The sequence below is a fragment of the Anser brachyrhynchus genome (assembly GCF_964034855.1).
Source record: "Anser brachyrhynchus genome assembly, chromosome: 2".
Classification (NCBI taxonomy): domain Eukaryota; kingdom Metazoa; phylum Chordata; class Aves; order Anseriformes; family Anatidae; genus Anser; species Anser brachyrhynchus.
Genome location: NC_137695.1, coordinates 57,634,679 through 57,646,760, shown reverse-complemented (window position 1 = coordinate 57,646,760; position 12,082 = coordinate 57,634,679). Strand labels below are relative to the sequence as shown.

Genomic DNA, 12,082 nt, shown 5'->3' with positions numbered 1-12,082 from the left:
TTTAAAGGTCACTTTTGTTTATCTTTAGAGATCTTGAAGACAATTAAAAAAGAAAACAGACGACAACATTCCCACCATCTAAGAAAATAAACAAAAACTGAACTCATGGCTTACTAGCTCTTGCATACAATACTTCCCTCATCTCTAGAGTGCCTGATATGTCTGAGGAACATATTTGGATCAAAGCGGATGTGAAAACATAACTCACATTATCAAAAGATGCTAAGTATCAGTATTAAAACTGGTGAGTTAACATTTGTTATAAATCCCTAGCTATGCTGTCTAGAGAGGAAAGTTATTTATACAAATAACTACAGAACTAACCACTTCATCGATACTAGAGCTGTAAAAAAAAACAGAAGTGCTTTGATTTTAAAATATTTAAGGATATTTTTCTGTCACAGTTCACTTTAAAGACTGAAAGATTTCTTTAATAAAATTTAAACTGCTGTATTAATTTCTGGATAACAGATGTAGGCATTAATATGCTAGTTAGAGCTCACAAGTTCTGTTTCTGATGATTTCAAATTCTATAAAATAGCTTTACTGAAACAGTAACATGTACTGTACATGGCGGGGGGGGGGAAGCTGTGGAGGTACGTAAGTTACAGGAACATCAAATTTCTATCCTATTAGTAACTGACAAAAACATACGATGGCATTGAAAACAATTGGTGAAATTCAGTTAGCCTATTGATAAAGGTTATACAAAGCTGTACTTTCCACTACTTGCATTACTACTTTAAAGTACAGCACTGTAGGAACACTGTATGTGTTACCATAGATCCACTGAAAGTTTCAGATCCAGCAGAACATCAATGAGCATAAGTCGAATGCTATTTGTGGAGAATTGCCTAAGAGGAAAGCATGATTTTCTGGTTTTAAATGTTCAACCATCTGCCTGACATACAAAGGTAAGGTAAAACTGTCAGATGTAAACAATATTCACAGCTTTTTTCAGAACAATGCACCTGCGTGATGGCACTCTTTTCTTCCTCTAGCTATATTTTAACTTTGTTTCATCCTTCCCTAAGTGTCTTCAAGATTGCTACCACTCATTCTACTTTCACAGTGCTCTTTCCACAACAGCAGAAACACTCTCTCCTTGAAGTTCGCTGTTCTTGTGTACGCTACAGCCTCTGTTTCCTATCAATGAAATAGGTCCTTGTTGTTTCCCCTAGTTTGATTCCACTTTCCTGCTATTATCAAAACAAATTACATTGGATGTAACATACCTGAATAATAGATTCAGTTTGCTGTTAATGTTGTTTTCTTTTCTTGTGGTGGATTTTGTTGATTTTTCTCAGTATTTGTTTTTCTCTTTGTGTTGAAGATGGACAGAACCCTCTTGTGTTCCTTTTCTGTTGTTGTTTTTTCCCTCAAGCACTCAGATTATTTTTTCTGACTATACAGAAGTCTTTCTACTCGCCTTTTGCACAGAAGTATACAATGAAAGCAGGATCAGAAATTGTAGGACACTTTATCCTTATCCTTGTGTTTTGGTATTTCTAGCCTGAACACAGGAGAGCATTTCTGCTTTTTTTATCTCCATTCTTCCAGCATTAAATTGGCATAGGATACACTTAAGTAGAGAAGTTGAAACTTTGTTTTGTGGGGACACTCACTGACACTCATTTCATAAAACCACTAGATCTTTGTTCTAAGGTGTGGTTTTAGAGGTTAAGATAAACAGCACCAAGTCATAATGAGTCTTAGTCCTTGAAGCATGTAAGGGTTGAAGATGGAATATAGTAAGTATAGGTGATCTGATGTGATACCTGCCTCTGCTCTTTCTATAAACTTAATTGTAGAATATTCTTTCGGAAAACAATGGCATTAATATGCTGAACTTGGTACATTGTGAAGTATTCTTCAGTATGGCAAAATCTTGATCTAAAATCCTGTGTGTGTGGCAGAGAGAAAGTAAATACCACTTTTAGCATCAGTGGCAGAATCAAAGAGATGTGATGGTTCTCTTAACTATGTTAATATTTGAGGTGGGTAGACGACATAAAGCTATTAGTACTGAAGAGATTTTTTTTTTCCTGGTGTTAGTATTGTCTCTTGTTGAATGCTGAAGCCAAAAGTACTATATGTTGTCAGGCTTCATCTATTTGCAACTTAAAAAAAAAAAAAGCAAAAACAAATGAAAAAACACAAACACCAACAAAAAAAAGGCAAAAAAGAGAAAAAAACTTTATAAGTATTTTAGGAGCTTTTAATTATACCTTGGAAATAGAATTTTCTGATGTGGTACTTAGCAAAAATACTTTTGATCTCAGTGTTATAGTCACTCATTTTAGCTGAAATGTTGGAAGTTAAGGAAAATTGAGTCAATAACCAGTCTCAATACATTAAAGATTTGAAAGTCATGAGTAACCCAAAACTGGAGTTTAAGAGACTTGTTAACTAAACATGTAAGCCTGCCTTGTTAATTTTTTTCTCCCCGCTAGTCACAAATACCATATCTGCCTTTTGTATCTTGAAGTTACTGGACCATGAGAGCTGATATAATCTTGTCTTTAGTAGTCATTTTAAGTAATATCATTGTTGTAACTGTGAGCCATCATTCTTGGTTTATATACCACTGTATTTACGTATACACTACTATTCTGTGCATACTCCTTCTGAATGATGAACACTGTAGCTCAAGCTGTTTAAGACAATTTTAGCCTGCACAGAATGCTACCTCTATGCTACTATATCACCAAACAATTTTCATAAAAATGCTGCTTTGATTATCTTGTTAGGAGAGGTTAATTTTCTGAGGACAAGATGACTTAAAGCCACAAACTAACTCCTCAGCAGCAGAAACACCACCAATATCTGAAGCTGTAGGAAAGCAATATGGGAGTAGAAGCACCAGTGCACAAGTCTATATACTTAACTGAAGACAATTTAGCTACAAATCAAACAGCTGTTGATGCATTGAAATTCAAGTCTTCAGGAAAAGAAAACCAAGCAAGTACAGCAATAACAAAAATTCTTATGTTAAGAGCAGGGTTTCATATTTTAATCACTGGTAATGAAGTTAAGCATATCAAACATCCTGTAATTTTACTTGTCTCCGAAGTTACCTGATCTCTGGAGTCACCATTGGAATCTGATCTGTACACTGCTGAATGTCACTATTGCCATTCTCCTCATCAAGTTCTATAGCTGGACTGCTAAATCTAAGTCCATCTCTGTTTAACAAATTAGAATTAGCACTGTAGGGGAAAATACTTCTATATGTGTAATCTATTAATTAGCCTCCTTATCCCAATTTCCTTTTTGGTTATTTAGGTGCTACTAATGTGAAAGCACATTCACTCCCTGCTTTCTAAAACTAGCTTGTGGAAGTGCTGCTCCTTAGTCATCTCAATCTGAGAAAGCTTAGTATGGGGGACTTGTTTGGCTTGTCTTTTAGACAGTTCATTACTCCATAAAAAGTCTAAGATCATTGCCAGAATGCATCAAATGGTCCTACTCACAAATCCAATTTCACCAACAGAACAATTGGCATGAAAAATGACTTCTAGAAATATAGTATAAGATGTAATATTCATGAAATTAACCTTAACTGAAGCTATGGGAAAGGGGGAAACGAGTACAGTGAAGCTTGCTGCATGTATGATGCTCTGTATAAGGCATTGTATTATTGATATTTAATCAGTAATAAGCATTAAGTCAAACTTTTCAGGAAACTGAGAATAATAAACCTCCTGTGGCTTTAGAAGTAGAAGCTCATAGGATGCTTACGGTGTTAGACTAGCAGACTGGAGAAAACAGGAAGAGATCTGGAGAAAGGAAATAAGGTATTACAGAAGGTAAATAGAATTCTGAAGAATTAAATGTTTATATTGGCCTTGCAAATTTAGGGTTTATAACCTCTAAAGTTGTTAAGCTGTTTCTTTAAAGCCTCAAACTGGCCTGATTAATTCCCTGTTTGTAACTCCCAGTTTTGGAATTCAGTCATGTAACTGAAAATGCATTTTGAAGCATAGCTTATATTAATCTCAAAAGTAGCTCTCTTAAACTGAAAAGTCTGTATTACCTGAAATAGTTTGAATTTTTCAACTCAGATGGCTTATAATGAAATGTGATAGTGATAACTATCTAACTTAAACTTTGTCTCTAGACAAGAAACCTTTTCCGTACTGTGTATCTGCACTGCACATAAAGCTTATGGAAAAACAGGAACTAGTTTGATCTAGATTTGGTTTATATTCCTTAGATGAGCCTTGTGTTTTGCTGCATTATATGAAATCTCTTCTGTCTCTTAATCACTAAGCGCTGTGACCTTTATGTAATAATTTAGTCTTGATTGTCCTACATAAATTGCAGGTATTATAGAAGAATGATGGATTCAGTGTCTATTCTGGAAGAAATTTACTAGACTACCCACTTGGTAAAAGAAACAAGTCTGTTCAGATAAGGTGATTAAAATGCTAACAATCTTTATTCAATATGAGACATTTGTTAAAACCATTCCAGAAGTAGAATAATCTTTGGAAATAAATTGGGAAACATTAAGGAGAAATTTCTTATGCTGTATTCACAGAAACCTTATGAAGCTTCCAAAATAACCCTTTAATCAGAGCAAAGATTACTTGATCCTCCAATGCTAATCGGGAAGGAGCCATTCTTGGCCTGTAGGGCCAGAAGTTTGAGTGTAAAGTGATATTGCATTGAAAGTCTAATATTGATAAGAAATTGTAATATTCCTAAGAATTGTAATAGCTTAAATAGAAGCGTGAGCCTGGAACGATTACTGAAAAGTTCTGCCTAAGACTGCTCATACAGGAACAGACCATAAATCAACATTTTAATCCCGAGTAAACTCTACCTTGTAATTACAGGTTGGGTCTTCAAGTAGCCATGTTGCTGTTCCTACTTGAACAGTAGCTAGTGGGATTTATCATTTAGAAACTGTACACTGGTAACGGTGACTTACAAGGACAAGATGTCGTCTTCTTTAAATGATGGTTTTGTTAAGGCTTTTTATGAGTTTTCCATATGTGTTACAAATCAGCAGCTAAAGGGACAGGCTACGCTGGGAAATGTTATTAGTAATAATCAATGAGTGAATTTGATCTATGGGAGATGTTTTGGACCTGAAAATGAGAGAAACCATTCAGTACAGGTTGTTAAAGAGGAAAAAAATCTATTTATCTTCTAAATATGAAGATTTCTCTTTCACTAATAGTAAAGATGCAGCCTTATGGGACTTACTGCTTTAGCAGGTGTTATGCTCTCTATAGTAACTTCTGTGCTCTTTCATACTGGACAAACCTCATTAACCAAAACAGGCAAAGTTTATGCCAAACCAAATACTCCAGAAGGGTCATGCCAGCATCTAGACAATGCTTCCCAACAAAAGAATACAACAAAAGGAAAAAAAATACAGCAAGAAACTGTCTGTTTATGTACTACTGCTGACAGACTTAATGAATTAGTGCAATGTAGGTTAGAAGGGACAGATCATAAACTGCTGCACAATTTGAGGTTATTGGACTCCATCAGAAAACAAGTTGCACGTTAACCCTATTTATTTGAGAGATCTTAAGGAGTCCTTAAAAAGGTTCCACCAAAAACTGGTACTGAGTGGTGAAAGTATCTTTTTATTATTCATCAGAACACCAAGCTCTTGCTTGGAGGTGCTCATTATTAATACCTAGGAAAAAGGATCAATAGCCCAAAAAGTCTTATGTGTACCTGGCAGAAAACAAAAGAGTAAAGTAAAGATATCTCATGATATCATTAAACTTCTTTTCATATTGGTGTTTAAGAAAATGTTGGTTTACATGGATGAACTTGCTTTCAAACAAAGCACAAATTACTAAAGGTTTTCAGGTCACACAAGAAAAAAACAAGCAATTTCAGATGATTTTCTGCTGAGGACCGCTTTGACCTTACATTATTACATTATGAATCACTAACATTTCCCACTTACTCAGAGAGCAATGGAAAAACTTAGGTCAGTTGACAGTAGTTCTTGGACGTACTGCCACAGTGCAGGGAAATGTTTTTGTCGCTTTCCCTGATCATGACTCTTTGATCTGCTAAGCAGTTCATCATCCAACCTTTACCTGTTTGCTACAACTAAAACAATACTGGATATTGTAAATGCTGAGTAGAGTTTTGTTTGTTTTAAGTTTTAAATATAGCTGTCCCACAAAGAACTGTTTTTTTTTTTGGAGGGGAGGGGGAAACAGTGCAGGGATTGTTTATTTTGGAGGCACGCCTTACCAAGCTTATCATTATACATACAATTTAACATGAACTGACCAGGTGTTTTAGAAATAGAGCATTTCTCTTTTGTAATAATCTGTATTAACCCATTTGCATAAAATATCTATTTTATTTGGGGGCTAGTGATTGGGAAGCATCTATTCATTTAGCCTTCAAAACTTCCTGATGGTCCATTTCATATTTATTAGGAATAAAGTAATTGTCGAAGACCTCCATTTGGTTCTATCCTAATTTATAGAATGATAGCTCTGTGAAATCATGTAACAATTTTTACTTTATCTTGATCTGTCAAATTAGATTTCATAATTGCTATCACTTTAGCAAGTAGCTAAAATGGCTAAATGGCTAATCCTCCATTTACTTTTTTTTCCCATAATGATAAAGTCAATTTGTGCCCACATACAACATTTTTATTTGCATGTTATTCCATTTCATATTAGTCATCCTATCTTTTTTCCTAAGACTGTGTTGTCATCTAAGTAAATTGAGGTTATGTAACTCGCAGATGCTAAGAGCTAATTTCTACGCATCACTTTTTGTAATCACTCCAGGTGAGGCCTCACAAGGGCAGAGCAGAGGGGGACAAACACCTCTCTCCACCTGCTGGCCACTCCTCTGTTGATGCAGCACTGGATGCAGTTGGCCTTCTGGGCTGCAAGCATGCACTGCTGGTTCATGTCAAGCCTTTTGTTCACCAAAACCCCCAAGTCTTTCTCTGCAGGGCTGCTCTCAATGAGTTCTTTTCCCAGTCTGTACTCATCTCTGGGATTGCCCCGATCCATGTGCAACACCTTGCACTTTGACTTGTTGAACCTTATTAGGTTCATGTGGACCCACTTCTCCAGCCTCTCCAGATCCCTTTGAATGGCATCTCTTCCATCTTTGGTATCAACTACACTATACATCTTGGTGTCATCTGCACACTTGCTGAGGGTGCACTTGATGCTGCTGTCTATGTCACTGTTAAAGATATTAAACAGTACTGGTCTCAGGACAGGCCCCTGAGGGACACCACTCATCACTGGCCTCCATTTGAACATAGAGCCATTGACCACTACTCTCTGGGTGCAGCACTCAAACCAGTTCCTTGTCCATTGGTTGGTCCACGCTTTAGATCCATATCTTAACAATTTAGAGATTAGGATGTCATGTGGGACTGTGTCGAAAGCCTTACAGAAGTCCAAGTAGGTGACATCAGTCAGTCTTCCCTTGTTGACTGATGCAGTCACTCCATCATAGAAGAGTGAGCCACCAGATTGGTCAAGCTTGATTTGCCGTTGGTGAAGCCGTGCTGGCTGTCCTGGATCACCTCCTTGTCCTGCACGTGCCCTAATGTTGCTTCCAGGAAGATTCATTCCATGATCTTGCCAGGCACAGAGGTGAGCTTCACTGGCCTCTAGTTCCCCAGGTCTTCCTTTCTATATTTTTTTTTTGGCAGTGATGTTTCCCTTTTTCCAGTCACCAGGGACTTTGCCTGAATGCCATGATTTTTCAAATACAATGGAGATTTACTTGGAGACCACATCAACCAATTGCCTCAGGACCCTGGTAGAGAGGTCCTGAGGGAATTCCCTAGTCCTCAGTATTCTCCAGATAATACGGAGAGAGGTACTGCTATACCTCTGCTGTAATAGTGAGCAGAGTGAATGAGCAGAGTAAACTTCACTCTCAAAGTTTTTGAAATGCTTGGCATAATCTTTCCAAGTCTAGCTTTCTTCCAACATTAATGATATATGGTGTGCATATGAGTACTTTCTGCTGCTGTATGCCCTGGTACGCTACATCTGCACAGCAGCTCCCAGTGGGGAACCCCCCAGCATTAGTGCTTCTGGGCAGAAAAGATGTTAAAAATAAAAACAGTCCAGGGGAGCATGTGTTTTTTTTTTTCTTAGCTAGAGCCAGTCTACATGTGTCTCAAACCAGCAGTCTGTTTAGAAGAGTCCTGGTTATGGCAGGGGAGCTTTCTTAAAACTAGCCAGTGAAGTTTTTTGATTGTTTATGATTATATGGTTGCTTCCCCCTCTGTCTCCCCCTCTGTTTCCCCCCCCCTCTCTTAATTTAATGCGTCCCTATGTCACTTAAGCATATCAGAGGTGTTTGGGTAATACAAAAAAATTCCTTTCTGCTGCTCTTCCCTCACCCCCCGCGCCCTTTTGCAATGGTGAAGGTAGATTAGTTCAAAGTGCTGAACATCTCATTTGCTGATAGTTAGGCATGCTTATACTCTACCGAAATGGGGAAAATTGACCTGCCTAATGTCAAAAATACTCTATTGCTGTCACTCACTTGGAAACTGAATGATCTTAATCCACTAATATGAATAATATTGTAATGGAACCCAGAAGCTACAGTCATAGGACTACCTCTTGTACAAACATGGGGCAAAAAAACTTTCCTGTTCATCTAAACAATTGTTTGTTTAATACAAATAAGCATGTAAGTAACCAGAAAAACCTATCTAAAGCCATGGGTTTTTTTCGTCTGTTTAATGTAGATGGCTGTTCTGCAGCTTCACTGAGGGAGTTATGATGTTAATTAACAGCTCTCTGTAACAGCTCTTTGTAGCTGTTTCTTCTAAATATGTCTTTACTTCTTAACCGTTTTCACTGTAACATGTGATCTGTAACCTTAATGCCAGTTTTTCTGCAACTCCTGCCAAAAATGCTGTTTGGTAATGTGGATTAATGCAGCTCCTGACTGCTTTTCAACACAGATGGAAATTCACATTCTGTTTCTATGGATATGAAATTTCCATTCTCCTCCAGAATAACAATAGAGGCTATACTGACCTATTCTTCAGTAATATGAATCGGCTATCATGTGAAAGCCTATTCCTGAGCACAGGAACTTCTTTGGAAGTGTTTGGTAGTTTAGACTTGAGCACAGGCAACAGCTGATGCATGCTGCACAGAGTACCTCTACTGGTAATAGCCCCAAACTCATCTCTATTCTATCATCTCGACAGTGTAACACACAACTTCTTTTGAACCTCTTTCTCTTTAAAAATATAATATGCTAAGTCATCAAACATGTTAGCTTATTTCTAGATCCTTGAGAGATCTCCCATAAACTCTTCATGTATTTATCCTGGCTCTGACAATACAAAATTTAATCTAGCGTCAACACTTGTGGTTGGTTCACTGGAACTGTCTACTTTATTAATTTTTAGGTTTTATTAGCATTTTATGAGTTTTCCTATTTTGGTAATAAAAACCTTTTGGTTTAGTGTTCTAGTGCCAACTGCAACAACCATCAAGTCCACAGTATTCAACTTGTTGGGGTGGCAGGGCAGTGTTGTAAAGTCCTCTAGATCCTGTAAAGCACATGCAATCATGTTTTACCACCCATCACTAGTAGCAAGAATATATATTATTCAGTGTTAGTATAATTGACTGGAATTTAATCTTGCTACTCTTTCAATTAATGACTAAACTATGAAAGAGTAAAATGGGGTTATAGGTTCATATTAACCTCTAATAGGTGAGTACACGACTGCATTGAGCTAAACTAGTACTTTCTCAGGTAAGTTTTAATAGTTCACAACTATCTCCTTTCCCTTTTCCTATGGCCTAATCACTTATTCTGTTTAAAAAATAAGTGTATATGTCTGATAATACCTAATTTGTTCTTTAAAAATGTGTATTTTCATGGAGATTGTCTGTCACTTTAAGTAACTTCAATTTAGGTGCAGAGAAAACAGATACGATTAAAACTAGGATGGTGAATAGCATTGGGGTGGTTACTTGCATAGAGACTTTGACTGTATCTGTAAAGCTCAGTGCAGTTAGTTCAGTAGTGACAGCATTTCTCTCCAGCAGCTGAAACATGGGCTTTTGTTTATCTTCTACCATTTATATTCTATTAGCTAGAAGATAAAGAAGATAACTGAGTTGTCCTACAGAAACACAAAGAAAAACATGAGGTGTCCTTTAAGGTATTACAAACGCTTTCCTCATCTCAAACTTCTCTGGAATTATCTTGGCCTAGTTTACATAAACCTCTCATGGAGGCTAATTAGAAAATCAATGAACAGTTGAGGTTGGAAGGAACCTCTGGAGGTCATTTGTTCCAACTCCCCTGCTCAAGCAGGGACACCTAGAGCAGGTTGCCTAGGACCGTGTCCAGATGTTTTCTGAAGATCTCCAAGGATGAAGATGCCACAACCTTACTGGGCAACCTGTGCCATTGCTCAGTCATCCACACAGTAAAGTGCTTGCTTCCTGATGTTCAGAAGGAACCTCTAGTGTTCCAGTTTGTGCCCATTGCTTCTTGTCCTGTCATAGGGCATCACTGAAAAGAGCATGGTTCTGTGTTCTTTGCACCCTCTCTAGGTATTTATACCTGTTGATAAGATTTCTCCTGAGTGTCCTCCAGGCTGACCAGTCCCAATTCCCTCAACTTCTCCTCATAGGAGAGATACTTCAGTCCCTTCATCATCTTGGTGGCCCTCTGTTGGATTCTTTCCAATACGTTCAAGTTTCTTTGGTACTGGGGAGCCCAGATCTGGATATAGTACTCTAGGCATGGCCTCACCAGTGTTGAGTAGAGTGGATGTATCTTGACTAGCTGGTGGTACTTTGCCTAATGCAGGCAATACTGTTAGCCTTTGTAGCAGCAAGGGGTCCTTGCTGACTCATGTTCAACTTGCTGTTTATCAGGACACCCAGTCCCTGGGAAACAAACTGAACTGTGAGCAACCAAGTCATGGTGGTGAAGGTTTATTGATACAGGTGTTCTCATTTCTTTTAAATGGATTTCTTGAGGAAGCAATCCCCATTCACACCCTTTACAAGATTTTTTTTATATGCTCACACCTGTCAGCCATCAGAGCCTATAGGCGAATGACAGGAAATTATAAAGAACAAGGAAGATTAAAATGAGAAGTCATCCATTCATGACTGGGGATTTCAATTATAAAATAATTAAGTCTCTGGTTATGATAGGATTCCAGTGGTTCTGCCAATCTTTTGCGGGTTTTTCCTTCCCCTCCCAAATGAACAATATACAGCCTTAGGAAATAAGTTAAAACTCAGAAACTTTACCTTTTCTGGACTGATCAATGGGAATACCATGAGCAACAGCTGTAATGTTCCTACATAGAACTAGCTCCTTTCTTTTAGCATGAAGGGACAGGTAACAGTGTAATAGTACACCAAGTGCCTGGACCAGGCACCCTTTTCCTTAAAACATGAAGTATGTATGACAGTGCAAAACAGAAACAAGATTTCTTCCAGTCCTAAGTATTCTACATAAATAAGGTAAAATGTCGCTAAGAACCAGTAAATACCAGGCTTTGGTTTGGCTGGAGTAAAGCCTCATGAAAGATTTCCAATAAATCTTGGGTATTCTTTGCAACATACTTATTTTATGTGATAAATTCAGCAAATTGACTTGCAAACCATAGTAAGGAAAATAAACACGTTGTGCAATACAGGGGTGGTCTCTTGATGTGCATTTGTTTCAAGAATATGAACAAAACAATATACAAGTGCCAGGCAGGGGGGTGGTTACTCAAGTTTTCCATGTCTGTTGAAAATAAATGACATTAAATTTTAAATAACAGAATGGTAGATCATGATTTCCTTAAACAACAACACCAACAAAAAGTCCTTATGGAGATTTGTATTGGAATCCACCTTATTTCATAATTCAAATAGGTTTCAAAGTTTTTCCTTGTGGACAGTGTCATGTACCAAAGGATTTTCACAAACAATTTGTCATGATTCAACCAGCTTAATGGTCTTTGCTCCTTTGAGGCACAGCAAAACTATATTAAGATTTTCTCTAGAGAGCCCAGATGTTTTGCTAGTTTTGAGAAAGTGGTTTGATTGACTGAGGCTGTTTAAGA

At 37.5% G+C, this 12,082-nt stretch overlaps 1 protein-coding gene across 20 annotated transcripts in view; it reads left to right on the top strand.

Moving 5' to 3' along the window:
• The window catches only part of CNTNAP2 (contactin associated protein 2), a 1,160,459-nt gene that overhangs the window by 408,250 nt on the left and 740,127 nt on the right, over window positions 1-12,082 (top strand). The window contains exons 5-7 of one of the 20 annotated variants that reach the window (XM_080582587.1): window positions 29-244; window positions 785-914; window positions 4,327-4,390. The exons of 11 other annotated variants lie outside the window; for them this stretch is intronic. The gene's annotated coding sequence lies outside the window, so the exon portion shown is untranslated. Of the gene's footprint in view, window positions 1-28; window positions 245-784; window positions 915-2,750; window positions 3,810-4,326; window positions 4,391-12,082 lie in introns of those variants that run through there. 8 more of the 20 variants (XM_080582591.1, XM_080582592.1, XM_080582589.1 and 5 more) reach the window with 8 other exon arrangements.